This window comes from Panicum hallii, chromosome 5 (assembly GCF_002211085.1).
Source record: "Panicum hallii strain FIL2 chromosome 5, PHallii_v3.1, whole genome shotgun sequence".
In the NCBI taxonomy this organism is placed as follows: domain Eukaryota; kingdom Viridiplantae; phylum Streptophyta; class Magnoliopsida; order Poales; family Poaceae; genus Panicum; species Panicum hallii.
Window position 1 is genome coordinate 33,155,333 of NC_038046.1, and position 13,841 is coordinate 33,169,173.

Below are 13,841 nucleotides of genomic sequence, written 5' to 3' on the forward strand. Positions count from 1 at the left end.
CTAACCAAATGGTTAAAAGTGTGCCAATTCGGTTAGGCAGCCAAGTGATTAAAGCTGATTTGGTATTGCTAAACTTAGAGGGTATTGACCTTATACTTGGGACAAATTGGATGACTGAACATAGAGTACTGTTAGACATTTCTTCCCGAGTTATTGAGATTAATTCACCATATCAAGGAGCCATTACCCTCTATCTACCTCAGCAGGAGTATCTATATTCTTGCACTTATGTCATTCCCAACATCAAAGCAAAAGATATTCCTGTGGTGTGTGAGTTTCCCGATGTCTTTCCAGACGACTTGCCTAGAATACCACCAGACAGAGACATCGAGTTCATCATTAAATTTCAACCTGGCACTGCTCCTATTTCAAAGAGGCCATATCGTATGCCTCCCAATGAATTGGCCGAGTTAAAAATCCAACTTCAAGATCTTCTTGATAAAGGTTTTATACGCCCAAGTGCTTCACCTTGGGGTTGTCCCGCTCTCTTTGTAAAGAAAAAGGACAATAGCCTAAGGTTATGTGTCGATTATCGTCCACTCAATGCGGTCACTATCAAAAATAAGTACCCTCTTCCCCGCATTGATATCTTATTTGATCAATTAGCTGGAGCTAAGGTCTTTTCCAAGATTGACTTACGTTCTGGTTATCACCAGATCAAAATCAAGCCTTGCGATATTCCAAAAATGGCTTTCTCAACCAGATATGGACTGTATGAATATCTGGTTATGTCATTTGGGCTTACCAACGCCCCGGCATATTTCATGTATCTCATGAACTCAGTCTTTATGCCGGAACTTGATAAATTCATCGTGGTCTTCATCGACGATATTCTAATATATTCCAAGACTAATGAAGACCATGCCAATCACATACGTATCATTCTTCAACGACTACGTGATCATCGCCTTTACGCCAAATTCTCGAAATGTGAATTTTGGTTAGATAGTGTGAAATTTCTGGGACACACTATCTCTAGTGAAGGCATATTAGTTGACCCAACTAAGGTTCAGGAGGTTATGGACTGGAAGCCTCCAACTTCAGTCCATCAAATTCGAAGTTTTCTTGGATTGGCGGGATACTATCGCCGATTCATTCCAGACTTCTCTAAGATAGCCAAACCTATGACTGAGCTACTTAAGAAAGAAGTTAAATATCGATGGGACAATAAGTGTGACGTAGCGTTCCATACCTTGAGAAAACTTCTAACAACCGCTCCAGTGCTAGCTCAGCCAGATAACACCCAACCTTTTGATGTTTACTGCGATGCTTCTGGAACTGGCCTTGGTTGCATTCTAATGCAAAACAACCGGGTCATTGCTTATGCATCCAGAGCGCTCCGGAACCATGAGCAAAACTATCCAACTCATGATCTTGAATTGGCAGCAGTTGTTCACGCCCTTAAAATTTGGAGACATCACTTATGGGTGCTAAGTGTAACATTTACACTGACCATAAAAAGCTTAAAATATATCTTTACCCAAGCTGATTTGAATATGAGGCAAAGGCGATGGTTAGAACTGATCAAAGACTATGACCTTGAGGTATATTACCATCCTAGCAAAGCCAATGTGGTTGCGGATGCACTTAGCCGCAAGGCACATTGTCGTTGCTTATCCATAGCAGCTTTCAGTGACACTCTCTGTAATCAGATGAGAAAACTTAATCTAGAGATTATCCCTCAAGGTAGTCCAAATCTTTTATCTATCGAGTCTATTCTTCGAGATAAAATCATCATGTCACAACTACATGATGAGGGTATCAGAATTATCAAGCTAAGACTATCTCAAGGAGAAACTAAATATAAGTGTTTTCGCACTGATCATCAAGGAGTCTTGTGGTTCAACAATCGTATTGTTATACCTAAAGACCATCAACTTCATAAACAAATCCTTGATGAAGCACATTTATCCAAATTCTCTATTCATCCTGGTAGCACCAAAATGTATCAAGATCTACGACAACATTTTTGGTGGACCAGAATGAAAAGAGAAATTTCTAAGTATGTATCTGAGTGTGATACGTGCCAGAGAGTCAAGGCCAGTCATCTTAAGGCATCTGGTACACTTCAGCCACTACCCATTCCGTCATGGAAGTGGGAATACATTAGTATAGATTTCATTGTTAGTCTTCCTAACACGTCTCAAAAACATGACTCCATATCGGTAATCATTGATAGACTCACAAAAACGGCTCATTTTCTTCCCGTGCATACCACTTACTCTGTTAAGAAATATGCCGAAGTCTATCTTGATCAAATTATTCGGTTACACGGTGTTCCCAAGACCATCATCTCTGATCGAGGGGCACCATTCATTGAACGCTTCTGGGAACAATTGCAGTCAGCTCTTGGAACTAAACTGATTCGAAGCTCTGCATATCATCCTCAGACGGATGGACAAACTGAACGAGTCAACCAAATTCTTGAAGACATGCTCCGAGCTTGTATTATTTACTATGGTACGAGCTGGGACAAATGTCTTGCCTTGGCTGAATTCTCTTACAACAACAGCTATCAATCTAGTCTTCAGATGGCACCTTTTGAAGCATTATACGGTCACAGATGTCAAACTCCTTTGAGTTGGTCTGAGACCGGCGAACGCAAAATCTTTGGACCAGACCTAGTTGTCGAAGCCGAAGATAAGGTCAAGGTCATTCAAGCCAACCTTAAGACAGCCCAGTCTAGGCAAAAGAGTTATGCAGACCAAAGAAGGAAACCTCTGCAGTTCCAAGTAGGAGATTTTGTATATCTTCGAGTATCTCCTACCAAACGTGTTCAACGTTTCGGCATAAAAGGAAAACTAGCACCCCGATATGTTGGACCCTTTGAAATCCTTCAAGTCTGTGGCCCAGTGGCCTACAAAATTCGTCTTCCATCTCAATTAGCTGCCATTCACGATGTTTTCCATGTCTCTCAACTTAAAAAGTGTATTAAAGTACCCACGGAGATCATTGAAACCCATGCCATTGAGATCAAACCCGATCTATCTTACATCGAACAACCCATCCAATCTTAGATACCAAGAAAAGGGTCACCCGAAGGAAGAAAATCAAAATGTACAAGATCTTATGGGATCATCACACCGAAGAGGAAGCAACTTGGGAAACAGAATCCTATCTTCAACGGAATTTCCCAACTTTTCTTCCAATCAACTCCCAAATCTAATCATCCGATCCTATTCTACTTTCGAATCTCGGGACGAGATTCTTTTTAGGGGGTAAGGCTGTGACATTCAAGTAATAAGAGATATAGACACTAGACTCTAGGGTGAAATAGGCATGCTTGCTATGGATAGTACAAAAGGCTAGGGGTATATCTGTAATTTCAAAAAAAATATAGGTCCTTGAATGTAAATAGGGTGAATTGGAAGGTAGCAGTGAAACCTAGAGGAAATATGATGCTAGGTGTTAAAATTATGTTATCATAAGGAAGGAAATATAAGAGGTAGATTAATTCTTAGGAAAATAAGCCTTGGAGTAAAAACAGGGACCCAAATGTAAATAAAACATAAGTCATAGGGTCTTTTATGCAAATTAGTAGATGTGTAAAGTGACTTTCATGTTTACTTGGGGGCTAACATGTAAGAGTACAAGTCATCATGACATTCCATGAACCTTTGCAAATATGTGTAAAATTTGATCAAATTCATTTTGGTAAGGACAAAGGTAATTCAATTTTTACCTGCTCCCCTTCTGTCTCGGGTCAAGGACCTCGGGTTTAGAAGGACTGAAAACCCAGGGGGCTATCTGCAAAACCCTAGACTCATATGAATAGTGCTCTAAGGACCTCCTGATGTAAATTGTGCTGTCCACTTTGAAATTCCATATCAAATCAAGAAACAATCATAAAAATGCAAACTAAAATTTATTGGAATCCTCTCTTTAAGATCTACAACTTTCATTAAAGGATGAATTTCAGTTTCTGAATATTTTATACTCTAATCTAAATGTTAAATGTAATTAGTTATAGGCTTAGGAAATGCATAGTAATTGATAGAAAAGTGATAAAAATATGGAACCAATTACATTAATCTTGTAATTAACCTACTATTTATATAATTAACCTACTATTTATATAATATTTTCTTAATGTAAGAGTTAGTTATGAATAATGCATGGTTAACCTTGTATATTTAATATCTGTGGTTTTAAATGTTCAAAAATCATAAAAATATTTTTGAGGTACTGCTCTAGAGTAATATAATTTGTCACTAAATCCTCACCCTAGGATTAGGTGTAAAATCACCAAAACAAATAAAACAAGCTATGATAAAGATTATGCCCTATCTAAATAAAATAAGTCAATAGTTAAGTAATAACCTAGAGTTAGTATCAATAATCAGTTAAGTAAATAAATGAAGTAGTAATTATAATTAGTTTAAATGTTTAAAGCTAACCCAACTTGCTACTTAATGCCATTAGTTCAAGGTTTAAGATAATCAACCCTATTACTTCATGTAACTACATAAAATGATAAGTACTCGATAAATGACTGCCCAGTAGGAAAATAAATTATATGTTCAATAATGAAGTTATGCTTTCTTGAATTGCAACTTTATCGTGAAATAAAATAAAAGAGTATGCATTCCTTAATTTACATCTTTGCATCTCATGTAGACTCGACTACTCCCTCCGACGGTGACTACGAACTGATCTCGGATCAAGCTGTAGAAGTTTCTGAAGACCCTGAAAGCGCCATCGAAGGTCTAACTGAAGCTCCGAACCAAAGTTCGGAAAACTTTGACACTTCTGCCCCCAACCCTGCGCAAGAAGGCAAGCCCCGGACATAACCCCTACTTAATTTACACTGCAACATATATTAATATATCTATCTTTGCATTACGTTCTTAGGAATTGTATGAAAAACCCTAGTTGCATTTTTCTAGGAACCAATGTATTGGATACAAGAACTTGAGTCCGAATAGCTGCTCTGCTAATAGGACCGGTAGAAGTCACGTGATTTCCTGTCACTCGCGCGATATAGGAATTGTAATGTTTACATTCCTGTAATCACTATAAGGATGATGGACGGGAATTATGTAAGGTATCATGGTTGAGGTGATACCCCGTCTGTGTTGTTGAATTTGATAAGGTCGCAGTGTGTGGTAGTGATGGTTAAGCGTTTGAAAGTACTAGCCACATGCCGCGAAATATGGTAAGCGGTAAGCCTAGTAACCAATCGGCCCGAGGAGTGGACATACCTCCCACCACTCGTATTTTGGTTCTTCCTGTTACTCGATTCGACGTGTAGGAATACGTGTTGCTGGGCAACCAAGAGTACGGACATGTAGTCGCGCTACAGACGTACGTCCTGCACTTTGGTAGTGCGTATGGTCCTGTAGTCGCTTGTGGTGGATCTGATCCACTTGTCGGAATGAAAGGCAAACGGTTGCTTCGGAACTATCGTTGGATGTTCCAAGCGTGTGAGTTAGGTTTACCCTTGCAAGGCTGAAATTCAATTCAGGAATCGTCCGTTTCTCGCGAAGATTGAGACTGCTTGATCCCTTTACCACATAGAGTAACAAGAGCAACTTTATGATTACCAAAAATGATGATTGGCTAAAGATTCTACCATGCTTGCCTAGCTATAGGTGCTTACTTAGAATGGATAATCAACTAGAACCTGAAAGCTAAAAGTTAAAATTAAGGATCTACTCTTTGTTGCTTTTCAGCTGAAACTAAATCCAGAACCATTATAAGCCTTCATAAGTCTAGTTACATGGCTATGTATGCCATGAACGGGTAAGCCTTGCTGAGTATTAGAATACTTAGTCTTGCCTTGTAACTTTTGTTCAGGTAATCTCCCGGGCAAATCAGCTCTGCCTGTACCGTGGCCCTACCCTCTGCCTGATGGTTGGTCCGTGGAGTGGGACCCGTCCCCGGACAACGCAGACCTCTCCGAGTGATATTATGCCAGGGCTAGCATGATATCCAAACTGACGACATGAACAGGGCCCATATTTTAAAAAACTCCGCTACGTGACTTGAAACATAAGACTGTTTTGTAATAATTGCCATCAGATGGAAACTGATGCCACTTTTGAACACTCATGTAATATACCTGCCTGTGATGTAAAATGTGATGGCTTTTATATCTCTGGACTCGACTTCGTGTGAGGTACCTTGTTTGATCCTGTGTTCGGTGGTTTATCGGGACGTTACCCGACAAGCCAAGGGATTATACCGTTTGAAGCATGTTGGAGCCCCCAAGAGTGGACTCGCGTACTTGAGCCGGTGTAATTCAGGTTGGTTCTGCCACAATTCTTACCGAATTAACATTAAAGGGCCCACATTTTTTTCAAAATTACAATAATACCCTTTTTCCTTTGTACTTAAATTTGGCACACATACACAATAGCAAGCATACATACTTCACACAAAAATCTAGTGTTTATAATTCTAATTACCTGAATGTCACACGATTAGTAGATCCAATTTATTATGGTTAGTCTTTGTTCATCAAAGGTTTAGCTGAATATCCGCATGGTTAGGCCCTTCAAACGAGTTAAATGATCCGGCAGTACGTTTGATGCTTTATATTAATCTAAAGAGGGATTGTTCCGGGAATCAGCTTTCTATTGGTTTTTAGGCCTCTGTTTAGGTTGCTATTCTGTTATCTTTCTTATTTGTTAGGCTTAACTACGCGTAGGATGTTCCGGTTATATGGTGAAAGTTTTAACCGTCGTAGATTGAATTAGCTTACTGATTACAGAACAAATTTATATTAGTATTAGATATACGTGCTTTGTTTAAATACTTAGATCCGATCTGATACTGGCAGACAATCGGCTCTTTACAGTCGATATCAGGGGTCACCCGATGAGCCGATCACGGCTCGGACTAATGTTTGAACGTGTCTGTGCATTCAAGAAACGAAATCACTTCTACATCTCCTGATCAGGTACAAGGTCTGGTGGCATGCCGAGCAACCCAGACTCCAGGTCATGTGCCGGATCCTAGGCCATTGGCCAAGGGACCGGAGCCCACCAGTAGTCCCGGGAGCCTCCCGGCTCCTCGTGTTGCCTGTCGCTGCTCGCCGGTGGGTTGTGGCCGACAAAACATTCTGGCACGCTCGGTGGGACCATCTTCATCGACTACATCAACTTTCGCCGTCGAGATGTTGAGGGAGGATCCAATCACGTACGAGGAGCTGCCTGCTGAGTACAAGCAGAAGTATGATGAGATCAAGGCTCTCTTCGAAGCCGATCTCAACGGCTCTTTTGAGAGAACCCGCCACCACAGCGTTAGGTGGAAGGGGTTCTCACCTGAAGGCGCTCTTGATGATGTGGACCTATCCACCCCTTCAGAGGATCGTACTACATGGTGGCTCATTCACTGCATCGCCACCCGAGAGCCTGGTGAACGCTTTTGAGCATGTCGCGCTACGCGTGGTCCAAGAAATTATGAAGCATCAGTACTCTCCAACGGGACCTACCTTGGGGAGTCACAAAGAAGCATTGTCGTTCCAGGCCAAACCACCGCTGCCTTATGCATTCGCAGCTCCAGATTCACATGGTTCACCGGCTTACATCATCTACAAGGTGGGAGGTGACCCTGTAGATCACTAGTTCTTCAGCGACCGCCCAAGGAGATCCCACATGGGTACATGTGTGCATATATACCAAAAAGCAATAATCCGGTACATCCGATGCAGAGGGCAGCTGGAGGAGTTTCCGGAATAGATGCCGATAAACAAGCATGGCTAGCTGCTTACGCCACCGGGCTGAGTCATGACAGCATGCACTCGGCCCTAGGAGCTCAGACGGTAGACCAAATCAGCGCCATCTTAAGGGATCAATTTGGTATTTTACCGAAAAGGCGAGCGATCGGCTATACTAAGCCGTATCCAAGTGAGTATGACTTAATCCCTCTGCCACCCAAGTATCGGCTCTATAAGTTCACCAAGTTCAGTGGGTCAGAAGGATCCAGCTCTATTGAGCATGTGAGCCGATACTTGGCGCAATTAGGGATGATCTCAGTGTCGGATCCTCTGTGAGTAAGGTTCTTCTCGCAGTCTCTAACAGGGCCAGCCTTCGGATGGTACACTTCGTTGGGTCCTGACTCGATCCGTACATGGAAGCAGCTGGAGGAGCAGTTCCACATACAATACCACTCGGAAGCTGCGGAGGCTGGGATTGCTGATCTGGCACAAGTCTAGCAGAAGCAAGGGGAATCTGTGGCAGAGTATATCCAGCGCTTCAGGGAAGTCAAGAATTGATGCTATTCGACCCGAATTTCAGAAAAGGAGGCGGTCGAGTTGGCATCCTTAGGACTAGAGAAGCCGATCAAAGATCTGGTCTTTCTATTGGAGTTTAATTCTTTGGCGCACTTAGTGCAGAAGTTGACATCATACGAGCAGCGCCACCTAGAACTGTACCAGGACAGGTTCAAGAATCAGGTAACATTGATCGACGCAGAAGACGCTGAAGATTCTGGGGATGATCAAGAAGTAGCAGTTGAAGAGTGGACTCAAGGGACAAATCCCGTGTCCCGTAAGTGGGTGAAGCAGCAAGGACCTACAAAGTGGTTTGATTTTGACGTGAGCAAGGTTGAGCAGATATTTGATCTGTTACTGAAGGAAAAGCAGTTGAAGTTACCTGAAGGCTGTAAGTTTTCTACAACATAGGAACTGCTGGGGAGGTCATACTGCAAATGGCATCATTCTTTCACCCACAACACTAGCGACTGCAAAGAACTCCATCGACAGATCCAATCGGCTATTGAACAAGGCCGATTGATCTTAGGTCAATATGCCGTGAAGGTCGACACCCAGCCTTTCCCAAGCGTGAATATGGTAGAGGGTTATGACCGATCTACGAGACGACAATTGGATTTCATGTTTGGCATCAATATGGCAGGGCTTGCGCCACGTCACTATACAAGGAATGAAGAGGCCGATCCCTACGATCGGCCCCAAAAAGGGGAAAAGGGATACATCAGGGAAGAGCAAGTAAGGCATGTCAGGAATCAGCGGCCAGCTTCTTCTGATCTCCTCAAAAAGTATGAATACTAGTACCAGCAATGTCTTCAGCATGAATCGGAGGATGAAGAGTATGAGTGCTGTACTGGAAAAAGTTTGAAGAAGCGGGGAGATACGCGTGATCATTGGCATTGCCCGTTCTTCAAGTATTGCTGGGACTCCGGTATGAGCCGATTGCCTACTGTCGAAGATTGCCCGGAGTGCAGATCTCGAAAGCGTGATGCAGAAGAGGTCTCGATGTTTTGACGTTTGGGACCTGTGCCGCCCCAACATGAGCAAATCGAGCCACCGCGCAAAAGGGAGGACTTTGAAGAGGAGGAGGATAAATATCACCGGCCGCGCTGGTGCCTTGATGGACTTAACCGTTCCTAGAAATGCAGGGTACAGCGGTTGCGCAGTTTGGAGGAAGCCGAGGCCAGATATCTTGAGGTGTTAAGAAAGGCGCGCCTGGATCTGGCACAAAAGGTTCACCATACCCAGAAAAGGGAATCGCGCCCTCCTAAGAAAGAGTGGCGTACTAAGCCAACAAGAGCCGATGCGAAGACATCGGCTGACACGCATATGGTGTTCGTACTCCCCACGGAATTCCACGCCCAAGGCCGTGAAGAGGTACCAGTAGCCCAGCTTGACTTGGGGCCGCGGCCAGTCATATTCGAGAAGCCCTGAGCAAAGAATTATAAGCATTTGAAGGCTTTATACCTCAAAGTTTACATCAATGGCCAGCCTGTCAACAAGATGTTGGTCGACACCGGTGCAACGGTCAAGATAATGCCATACTCAGTGCTACGTCGGTTGGGGCGTTCCACTGGAGATCTAATCAAGACCAACGTCACGCTGAGCGATTTCAACGGTCAAACATCAGAAGCACAAGGCGTCCTTAGTGTGGATTTGACCGTGGGAAGCAAGACTGTCCCCACCTCTTTCTTCGTCGTCAACAGCAAGAGTACTTACACCGTCCTACTTGGGAGAGATTGGATTCACGCCAATTTCTGGATTCCTTCCATGATGCACCAATGTCTGATTCAATGGGACGGAGACGAAGTAGAGGTTGTTCATGCGGATGACTCGATTGAGATTTCGCACGCCGCCAAGAGCATTTGGGACGCAGAAGATCAAGAGCCGATTTTAGGAATCAGCTTCGAAGGCTGTGATTGCGTGGAGGCTACAAAAAACGAGGTGAGACTGGTCTTATCCACTAGCCTTACAGAGTAGATAGAACATCAAGGGCGAGCTGTTCTAACGCACTTGGCGAGGCCGATCCTTGAGATCGGCCCCAAAAAATAAAATGTAAACTTTTGATGACAAGTGTATTGTATAATTGTAGCAATTACAAAGAGGCCCGCTCTAGCAGCCGGTCATACATCAATTGTAAAGTTTCAAGGATTATTGAAGATTATAAGGTGGCCGATCTTAACGATCGGTCAAAACTCTTTTTGTCACATTCTTTGTCCATTTGCAGCGTTGACTCGACAGATGACAAAAAGCTAGGATTCGGGTTTATATCGGCTGACGAGCTCGAAGAGGTTGATATTGGTCCTAGGGATAAGCCAGGACCAACGTTTATCAGCAAAAAGTTAAGCCCGTGTCTACGAGAGCTGATGATAGCTTTGCTGAAGGAGTACGCAGATTGTTTCGCCTGGGATTACATGGAGATGTCTGGGTTGGCTAGGAGCATCGTCGAGCATCGGCTCCCTCTCAAGAAAGGATTTGGGCCGTTACAGCAGCGAGCACGACAAATGAAGGCTAAAGTTCTAGAAGAAGTCAAGAAAGAAGTGGAGAAAATGCTAGAAGCAGGATTCATCAGGCCGTGCAGGTATGCCAAGTGGATTTCAAGTGTTGTACCTGTGCAAAAGAAGGATGGCCGATAGCGAGTTTGCGTGGACTTCAGAGACCTCAACAGAGCTACTCCGAAGGACAAATACCCGATGCCTGTCGCGGAGACATTGATCAAAGCAGCTGCTGGTCACAAGATTTTGAGTTTCATGGACGACAATGCTGGCTATAACCAGATTTTCATGGCTCTGGAGGATATACACAAGACCACGTTCAGAGTACCTGGGGCAATAGGATTGTTGGAGTATGTAGTCATGACCTTCAGGTTGAAGAATGCCGGCGCCATGTATCAACGTGCCATGAACTGCATCTTTCATGATCTGATCGACAAGTTGGTGGAGATATATATTAACAACATTGTCATTAAATCTGCATCGGTTGAAGGACACTTGGGAGACGTATGGCATGTTCTAGAACGAACCAGAAGGTTCGGGCTTAAGATGAATCCGAAGAAGTGCGCTTTCAGCGTATCGGCCGGTCAGTTCCTGGGTTTCTTGGTTCATGAAAGAGGAAATGAGATTGGCCTAAAGAGTCCAGAAGCTGTAAAAACTATGGTGCCACCTACTACAAAGAAGGAGCTCCAACAGCTCATTGGCAAAATTAACTTTGTCAGAAGGTTTATTTCCAATCTCTCCGAGCGAATTGAGCCTTTTATGGAGTTGGTGAAGATTAAAGCCAATTATGAGTTTTGCTGGGGGGGCAGAGCAACAACAGACATTTGAAGAGATCAAGGAATATTTGTCAAAACCACCCATGTTAGTTCCACCCCAACAGGATAAGCCATTCTACATCTATTTATCAGTAGGCGACACATCCATCGCTTCGGTGGTGATCCAAGTGCATGACGGTAAGGAGAGGGTTGTGTTCTACTTCAGCAGAAGGATGCTAGATGCAGAGACTAGGTACCCTGAGATTGAAAAGTTATGCCTGTGTTTGTTTTTTACCTGTACAAATATTCATCATGTCTTGCTATCTGCCAAAACGGTCGTCATCTGCGAACTGGACATTATCAAGCACATGCTATCGGCTCCTGTGTTGAAAGGCCGACTCAGAAAGTGGATGCTTGCATTATCAGAGTTCGATATCCGATACCAACCCGCAAAGGCAGTCAAAGGGCAAGCACTGGCAGATCTTATTGAAGAAAGGATCAATACTGATATAGCAGCACTCTTCGTGTGCGCATGGGCCATGTACTTCAACGGATCGGCTTGTGGAGATGGATGTGGCAAAGGTATCCTGCTTGTGTTGCCTCGGGGGGCAACATATTCTTTTTCAATCAGATTACCTACCGCTTGCACCAACAATCTAGCAGAATATGAAGCAGTATGTAAGGGTATGGAGTTGTTTCTTGAGGCCGGAGCTGAAGCAGTGGAAATTTTTAGGGATTCAAAGTTGGTGATTTCTCAGCTCACAGAGGAGTACAGGTGTGAGAACGAGTTGCTCTTCCCATTATGGGTACAATGTCAGGAGCTGATGGCCCAATTTAAGTACATAAATTTCTATTGGATACCTAGGATACAAAATTCAGAGGCTAATGATCTTTCATAGATGGCTTCGGGATACAAGGCTATGGCAGACAGAGCCGATCTTCAGGTACACCTGCTGGAACAAGGAGACTAGAGAGCCAATATCTTCAATTACTTGAAGGATTCAGCTTGGGGGGCACCTAAGAGGATACGTTACAAGGCCATGACGTACGTCCTGATAGGGACGACATGTTCTACAGGACTTTACAAGTATTGTTGCTCAAATGCTTGGGGCTGATTGAATCCAATCCGCTCTTACATGAGGTCCACGAAGACACTTGTGGGACTCACTAATTGGCTCATAAGATGTAATGGCTGATTAGGCGATCGGGATATTACTGGCCCACCATGCTTAAAGATTGTTTCAAATATTATGAAGGATGTCAGGCATGTCTGAGGTTTGGCAAGATACAGATGGTACCAGCGTCAGTAATGAACCCTATCGTCAAACCATAGCCGTTCAAAGGCTGGGGTATGGACATGATCGGAAAAATTAATCCTCCATCCAGCAAAGGCCACCAGTGTATTTTGGCCATCACAGACTATTTTACCAAGTGGGTGGAGGCCGTCCCTATGAAGTCAGTAGCATCTAAGGATGTCATTAATTTTGTTAAAGAACATGTCATTCACAGGTTCGGGATTCCTCAGACCATCACAACGGATGGAGGGTCGGTCTTCATATCAGAGGAGTTCAAAAAGTTCGCTACTGACATGGGCATCAAGCTGATCAGGTCATCTCCATACTATGCTCAAGCAAATAGACAAGCTAAAGCGTCTAATCAGAGCCTTATCAAGTTGATCAAGAGAAAGATTGATGAGCATCCTAGGCGTTGGCATGAAGTCTTATCAGAGGCATTGTGGGCATATCGTATTTCGTGCCACGGAGCAACAAAAACTTCACCTTATCACCTGGTGTATGGATAGGAGGCTGTATTACCATGGGAGATTACGGCCGGCTCGAGACGCATAGAGTTCCAAAATGACCTAACAGCTGAAGAATATGTTGCTCTGATGAATGAAAATATTGAGGACCTTACGGAGCTCAGACTTCGGTAATTTGAGAAGATCAAAGAAAATAAGGCCAAGGTAGCCCGCGCGTACAACAAGAAAGTCAAGCCAAAATAATTCCAAGTTGGAGATCTGGTTTGGGAAGCGGTGTTACCATTGGGGACTAAAGATGCAGCGTATGGCAAATGGTCTCCAAATTGGCATGGGCCTTATAGGGTTGATCAAGTCCTACCTGGGAACGCGTATATGCTTGAGGAGTTAGATGGCGACAAGTTTCCGATGGCGGTCAATGGTCAACATCTCAAGAAATACTTCCCAAGTATATGGGATGATGGGCAATAAAGCCGATGCTACGCATCAGGCTGTGAGCCGATACATTCAGTTGGCCCGTACAAGTGAAAGCCGATGCTACGCATCAGGTTGTGAGCCGATACATTCATATGGCCCTACAAGCGAAAGCCGATGTTACGCATCAGGCTGAACACAAGAAAAAA